This window comes from Ambystoma mexicanum, chromosome 14 (genome assembly GCF_040938575.1).
Source record: "Ambystoma mexicanum isolate Mex_15411 chromosome 14, UKY_AmexF1_1, whole genome shotgun sequence".
Lineage (NCBI taxonomy): Eukaryota > Metazoa > Chordata > Amphibia > Caudata > Ambystomatidae > Ambystoma > Ambystoma mexicanum.
Window position 1 is genome coordinate 139,434,936 of NC_090940.1, and position 8,497 is coordinate 139,443,432.

The following is an 8,497-nucleotide window of genomic DNA, read 5'->3' on the forward strand; positions in this document are numbered from 1 at the left end:
CTAAGACCATCTTAAGCTATTTAGACTATTGAGAAAATATACAGTCAAACGGTGTCTCTAAACTGTACTACTACTTTCGTCTTGGGTTGGTGTCACTTAATGGGACCCTGTGATCTAAATTCTTTTTAGACCATTTGCCAGATTTCGAAATATATTGAATACACTTACAACTACTTTCGTATTGGGTTGATGTCACTTAATGAGACCCTGTGATCTAAATTCTCTTTAAACAATTTGCGAAATTACAAAATATTTGAATAAACTTACATGTACACGTTCTATGTGACTGGAATTCTTCGTTTGTCTCGCTTGTCTGAGCTTGTTGTATTTGAATCTTCAAGCGCAGGTGTGTTTGGATTGCGCTCTATGATGCTGGTACCTAAAATTAATTAAAGGAACTCTTTAGAGAAAGCGCCTATGGATAATTTTGTATCGCTATTTAAATATATTACAGTTCGTCACTGGCCTCTTTTAATAGAGTGAAAAAAAGGGTAATGACTTACAAATTAGCATCCGCTGTTGATAGTTGTTAATGCCTTAGTGGAAAGTTGCCGGATGTCTTCTAGTAGTTTAAGGTGGACTGAAGGGCTGTGAGTAGATTAGTTACCTGTGGTAAAAAACACCGAAGCTAAGTGAGCCCGAAAGCACTTCAATGTGTGAAAAAACAATTGTACGAATGTTCGTAAAATAGAAGCTCTATTGAGGCTGAGAGGCACGCAAACATTGCAAGTGTCTTTATTATTGTTTTGAAATTCATTGTTGCCACAACCCATCGGTTTTTATGCCGTTGGTATTAAGTGTGCCCTGAAGCTGTTTGCTAGCCAACATATTATTGGATGCATTCTAATGCGAAAAAAGGACTCATTGGTTTCGTTGTTTTAAATCTGTGTAAGCCTATTGGTTAGTTACACTCCTGGAGGTATAAAAGACAGGAAAGGCAGGCAAATGATATTTTCCTGTTACAATCACTCGGATCGAAAGGCTATTTGCCTTTAGAAATCGAACAGAAAGGGCGCATATTTTACCTCTATTAGCTCTTTAGTCCTCGGCAGGCATTCGCTCGCTGGCTGACTTGTCACGGGCTTCGGTAACAAAGCTTGAAGTGAAATTGAGTCTAATTTATATACGGTCACATGATCTACAGTTGTCGACACGTGATCGCCAGTCTATTGTTGCACGCTTAAAGGATGATGGAACTAGTAGTTTGGAACGCTACCGTGATCACAATATAATTGTTAGGTGTTACTGTTCTATATATTGCAAAGTGGTCTTTACTTGGGTTTGTTTGATCTAAGTGTGTACGTACGACTCGCGCGGTAGTAAAGATACTGTTGAAAGCCTAAATATAGGTAAAACTAGTGATGTATAACATTGTGACCTATATTAGTTCAATTTTTTGGTTCGTATTTACCAAACGAGTTTTTCTAGATTTTATCTGATTTTCATATATCCGCTCAAATGGATTGAATGAACTAATTAAGACTGTTACTTTGTGTAACTTTGGTAAAGCGTCTTGAAAGAACTATTAGTCGATGTAATATTAGGCCCTATAACGGAGCCTAATTTCTAATTTGTGCTTTTTGAATCATGTTTCTATTTGGTATATTTGTTTGACGTAATTAGTGTTCTGTGATAATAGCGCGGGTGTCATGACCCTTGGGTTCGAGGAACCGCGTCTCTGTGTACCTTAAAGAAGTGTGTTCCATTCTATGCCGATATTAAGGCCATGTTTCACAGTATCAAGGTTATATATCCATTTCTGCTCGCATCTGGACAGGTTAAGGTCCATGTTGCCGCCCCTGGGGGATGGTTGGATCACTTGAATTACACACCAAAGTAATTCTGTATATTTGTGTTGTTTGAGGACATAATGTGCCACCAAAGGTTTGTTGTCTAGTTTGTTTCGAATACAGCATTTGTGTTCGCAGATTCTTTGGCGTACCTGTCGTTTGGTTTTGCCTATGTAAACTAAATCACATGGGCATTTAATAGCGTACACTGCCCATTTGGTGAGGCAGTTGGTAAAGGTCTTCAAATGGATGGTGGTATTACATAGTTGAATGCTTTTCATTGTCATGGTCTGTGCACATACAGAGCAATTGCCGCAACGATGATGGCCTATCACCGGTGGTAAGCCCCACAATTGGGTTTGGGTGGTATTTGCCTTTGGGGGTCTCGGATATGTGTGGACTATAAGATCTTTTATATTACGTTGCCTTTTAAATGCAAAACGGGGCATAGAGGGACTAAAATCCTCTGTTTTAATCATGTGCCAGTGTCTTTTAACGATTTTTCTGAGATGGCTGCTAATCGGGCTATATGTGCTGACACATGTGATTTTGTCTTCTTTGTTGCGTTGAATGGGTTCTAGACATGTGGTTCTATTCATGTGTAGTGCTCTTTTGTATGCCTGCTGCACAGTTTTTTTCGGGTAGCCTCTATCTTGTAGCCTTTTCTTTAGTGATTTTCCATGTTGTTTATACATCTCTATTTGTGTACAGTTTCTGCGTATACGCAGAAATTGCCCATATGGCAGGCCTTCTTTCAAACCCAATGGGTGAAAGCTTTGGTAATTCAGCAAAGTGTTTTTATCTGTCGGTTTTCTGTATAGACTGGTTGCTATGTCTCCTGTGTTTGTCTTTTGTATTTGAAGATCTAGGAAAGGAATGGTATATAAATCTGTGTGAATGGTGAACTGTATGTTGGGGTTTTGAGTGTTCAACCATTTATGAAAGAGTTTCCTAATCATTGATACAGTTAGGTTTCCTGATACTCTCTCCTAAGTTCCATACAAGACTAAAAGAGAGGGGTAGTCGATCTGATTCTCACTTGTTTTCTCTAAAGATTGTCCCTTCCTTCAGATCAGACCCCCCGTTATCAAAAAAGAGGGATTACCCATTACTTAAAACCTCCATTGGACAACCCTTGGTTGTTGGGTTTACTGTGATTGTAAACGTATAGTAGTGTACTGATAACCGCTAAAATGGACAGTGGAAATTTAGTTTCTTTCACAGATGAATATTACCAGAAGATAATGAGTATGCCATTACTTTTAGGTGAAAACCTTGACAAGACAGTCCCTGCATCACAATCAAATGATGTTGACCTTTTGATGCAGAAAAAGAAAAAATTAATTCGGACCGAATCCCATGGCCAACTAATGTTAGCTTATCTAAAAGCAGGTACAATACCTGAAGGCTTGCAAATAAAAAACACTCCAAGAGTATTTACAAACAATTCGAAGTTCAAATGCAAGTTCAGTGGGGTAAGCAACAAATGCTCAAGAGATCTATTGATACTAATCATAGATACAGCGGAAGAAGAAGCTAACCTACAAAAAATAGAAATAACAGCACTAGAAGACAAAATCAAACAAGACAAAATCATCAAAGATGTTAAGTCAACTCTGGAAAAAATAGAAGATGAGATCATCAAATTTAAGAAGCTGACTCTAGACAAAAAAATCTGGAAATTAAAGAAAGATGTGGAACAATATAAAGAGACAAAAACCTATCCATATCTGATAGAAAGTTACTATGAAGATTTACAGAAAGCCAATCAAGGTAGAGGCTACAACATAGGAAACAGGAAGCAACCTTATGTAAATTTCTCCAACTCCTCCAATGCGTCCACAAGCAGCGGTTCAGACAATGACCAAGCAGGACCCTCTCCACAATTTTTTCGAGGACGAGGACAACGGGGCCGCAACAAGAACCAAGGACCACCCAGAATGAACACCAGGAACTGGCAGGGGCCTCCACCGATATGGTAGTCCCCATTTTCAATCTCAGTCCCTATGTACTTTCAGCTATGGAAATCAGTGTTCTATCCAAAGGGCTGTCTTTCGTACCCACAACAAGAGCAAAATCCTTTGAGACGGAAATGGAACTGCAACAATTTTACAGAAAAATACGCCTTAAGTATTTTTTTCGGAATCCCACGTCCACTAGAAAAGAACCAACAACTACAGGTTTAAAACCTCCTTCAAAATTCACTCCAACCAACACAATGGTCAGTCCAGCTATAGTGGCTTTCGAACAAAGGATTTCCCATGAAATCCAAACAATTATTAACACCAAAAACAATTCCAGAGATAATCTCACAAAATCAGAAAGAGAAGCCCTCAAATCTCTACAGCTAAATGATTCTTTCGTAATCAAGCCAGCAGATAAGGGGGGCGGAATAGTCCTATGGGGGAAAGACGCTTATGAAACAGAAGTCATGAAACATCTGAATGACAATACTTCGTACAGGGAACTGGCACAAGACCCTACACCAAGGCTGCAAGATGAAATAGCCAGTCTAATGAAACATGCGATGGAAGAGGGATGGATAGATCCGGAAGAGAAAGATTTTCTAGTCAATCTACACCCTACCACCCCGGCTTTTTATATCTTACCTAAAATTCATAAGAACGACAAAACACCTCCAGGTAGACCAATCGTAGCGGCCATCAATTCCATTCTTGAGCCCCTTTCTATCTATGCAGATTGGTTTTTGAGACCTTTTGTGTCTCAAATGAAGTCATATGTGAAAGACACCACCAGCATGCTTAAGACTTTGGAAATGTTCCATGTAAATCCAACAGATATCTTGGTTACTCTAGATGTGGTTAGCTTATATACCAGCATCCCACAAAACGATTGTTTAAGAGTGATGGCTAAGTATTTAAATAGACGCACTAGAACACTTGACAGCGTCCCAACAGCATTCATATTAGAATGCATTAGATTAGCGCTCACTGAAAACTTCTTTTTATATAACGGACGTTATTACAATCAACTCAAAGGCACAAGCATGGGAGCAACTTTCGCCCCAGACTTGGCCAATTTATATATGGACGACTTGGAACATCACTCCATTTTCGATCTAGCAAATCCTTACTCAAAATCAATCATAACATGGTTACGATATATAGATGATGTCTATATGATATGGAGAGACACGCCAGACAATTTGGCACTCTTTCATAAATGGTTGAACACTCAAAACCCCAACATACAGTTCACCATTCACACAGATTTATATACCATTCCTTTCCTAGATCTTCAAATACAAAAGACAAACACAGGAGACATAGCAACCAGTCTATACAGAAAACCGACAGATAAAAACACTTTGCTGAATTACCAAAGCTTTCACCCATTGGGTTTGAAAGAAGGCCTGCCATATGGGCAATTTCTGCGTATACGCAGAAACTGTACACAAATAGAGATGTATAAACAACATGGAAAATCACTAAAGAAAAGGCTACAAGATAGAGGCTACCCGAAAAAAACTGTGCAGCAGGCATACAAAAGAGCACTACACATGAATAGAACCACATGTCTAGAACCCATTCAACGCAACAAAGAAGACAAAATCACATGTGTCAGCACATATAGCCCGATTAGCAGCCATCTCAGAAAAATCGTTAAAAGACACTGGCACATGATTAAAACAGAGGATTTTAGTCCCTCTATGCCCCGTTTTGCATTTAAAAGGCAACGTAATATAAAAGATCTTATAGTCCACACATATCCGAGACCCCCAAAGGCAAATACCACCCAAACCCAATTGTGGGGCTTACCACCGGTGATAGGCCATCATCGTTGCGGCAATTGCTCTGTATGTGCACAGACCATGACAATGAAAAGCATTCAACTATGTAATACCACCATCCATTTGAAGACCTTTACCAACTGCCTCACCAAATGGGCAGTGTACGCTATTAAATGCCCATGTGATTTAGTTTACATAGGCAAAACCAAACGACAGGTACGCCAAAGAATCTGCGAACACAAATGCTGTATTCGAAACAAACTAGACAACAAACCTTTGGTGGCACATTATGTCCTCAAACAACACAAATATACAGAATTACTTTGGTGTGTAATTCAAGTGATCCAACCATCCCCCAGGGGCGGCAACATGGACCTTAACCTGTCCAGATGCGAGCAGAAATGGATATATAACCTTGATACTGTGAAACATGGCCTTAATATCGGCATAGAATGGAACACACTTCTTTAAGGTACACAGAGACGCGGTTCCTCGAACCCAAGGGTCATGACACCCGCGCTATTATCACAGAACACTAATTACGTCAAACAAATATACCAAATAGAAACATGATTCAAAAAGCACAAATTAGAAATTAGGCTCCGTTATAGGGCCTAATATTACATCGACTAATAGTTCTTTCAAGACGCTTTACCAAAGTTACACAAAGTAACAGTCTTAATTAGTTCATTCAATCCATTTGAGCGGATATATGAAAATCAGATAAAATCTAGAAAAACTCGTTTGGTAAATACGAACCAAAAAATTGAACTAATATAGGTCACAATGTTATACATCACTAGTTTTACCTATATTTAGGCTTTCAACAGTATCTTTACTACCGCGCGAGTCGTACGTACACACTTAGATCAAACAAACCCAAGTAAAGACCACTTTGCAATATATAGAACAGTAACACCTAACAATTATATTGTGATCACGGTAGCGTTCCAAACTACTAGTTCCATCATCCTTTAAGCGTGCAACAATAGACTGGCGATCACGTGTCGACAACTGTAGATCATGTGACCGTATATAAATTAGACTCAATTTCACTTCAAGCTTTGTTACCGAAGCCCGTGACAAGTCAGCCAGCGAGCGAATGCCTGCCGAGGACTAAAGAGCTAATAGAGGTAAAATATGCGCCCTTTCTGTTCGATTTCTAAAGGCAAATAGCCTTTCGATCCGAGTGATTGTAACAGGAAAATATCTTTTGCCTGCCTTTCCTGTCTTTTATACCTCCAGGAGTGTAACTAACCAATAGGCTTACACAGATTTAAAACAACGAAACCAATGAGTCCTTTTTTTGCATTAGAATGCATCCAATAATATGTTGGCTAGCAAACAGCTTCAGGGCACACTTAATACCAACGGCATAAAAACCGATGGGTTGTGGCAACAATGGATTTCAAAACAATAATAAAGACACTTGCAATGTTTGCGTGCCTCTCAGCCTCAATAGAGCTTCTATTTTACGAACATTCGTACAATTGTTTTTTCACACATTGAAGTGCTTTCGGGCTAACTTAGCTTCGGTGTTTTTTACCACAGGTAACTAATCTACTCACAGCCCTTCAGTCCAGCTTAAACTACTAGAAGACATCCGGCAACTTTCCACTAAGGCATTAACAACTATCAACAGCGGATGCTAATTTGTAAGTCATTACCCTTTTTTTCACTCTATTAAAAGAGGCCAGTGACGAACTGTAATATATTTAAATAGCGATACTAAATTATCCATAGGCGCTTTCTTTAAAGAGTTCCTTTAATTAATTTTAGGTACAAGCATCATAGAGCGCAATCCAAACACACCTGCGCTTGAAGATTCAAATGCAACAAGCTCAGACAAGCGAGACAAACGAAGAATTCCAGTCACATAGAACGTGTACATGTAAGTTTATTCAAAATATTTTGTAATTTCGCAAATTGTTTAAAGAGAATTTAGATCACAGGGTCTCATTAAGTGACATCAACCCAATACGAAAGTAGTTGTAAGTGTATTCAATATATTTCGAAATCTGGCAAATGGTCTAAAAAGAATTTAGATCACAGGGTCCCATTAAGTGACACCAACCCAAGACGAAAGTAGTAGTACAGTTTAGAGACACCGTTTGACTGTATATTTTCTCAATAGTCTAAATAGCTTAAGATGGTCTTAGTGGGGTAAAGGTAGGTTTAGCACAATATACAACTAGCCATCGCTCTTAAATTGAGTTTTTAGGGAGATATGCACCTTGGTCTGTCGTTTTCATTTTACAAAAACAAATGTTTTACAGCAAAGTCTTATATAAGATGAATATATTTACATTGATATATGAAAAATTATTTTGCAGATGTGTGTATGTACTAAATGGGGATCAAGATTGATCAACTACAAAGCAATTGGCGTCCTGAAGATGGCCTTACATTTATTTGGATGACCACCGTTGACAAAAGTGGTACATCACAACGGGCCGAAACATATGTCGACTGTTCTAGGAAAAACAAATGGTTTTTTCCTCTGTCACAAATGCACATTTCAAACAGCAATGTTATGTCTATAAAGATTTAGATTCACTTTAGAATTCCCCTGTTAGATGAGATGTATGTAGAATGAGTGGTATGATTGAGTGTTATTTCACAAATGTTGGTTTTTTAAAAACGTTTTATGACTATTAAAGAGACAGAACCCTTGTTACAATTTGAATTGTTCAGTGCAATTTTTTCTCCGCTGGCGATTTCCTAATCATTGATACAGTTAGGTTTCCTGATACTCTCTCCTAAGTTCCATACAAGACTAAAAGAGAGGGGTAGTCGATCTGATTCTCACTTGTTTTCTCTAAAGATTGTCCCTTCCTTCAGATCAGACCCCCCGTTATCAAAAAAGAGGGATTACCCATTACTTAAAACCTCCATTGGACAACCCTTGGTTGTTGGGTTTACTGTGATTGTAAACGTATAGTAGTGTACTGATAAC

The 8,497-nt window shown here is 38.6% G+C and overlaps 1 long non-coding RNA gene across 1 annotated transcript; it reads left to right on the forward strand.

The window, feature by feature from the left end:
• The first annotated feature begins 7,088 nt into the window (after positions 1-7,088).
• On the forward strand, positions 7,089-8,497 carry LOC138527258 (uncharacterized). The gene is made up of 3 exons (XR_011283836.1): positions 7,089-7,196; positions 7,321-7,432; positions 7,875-8,497. It is a non-coding gene; the product is annotated as an uncharacterized lncRNA (long non-coding RNA).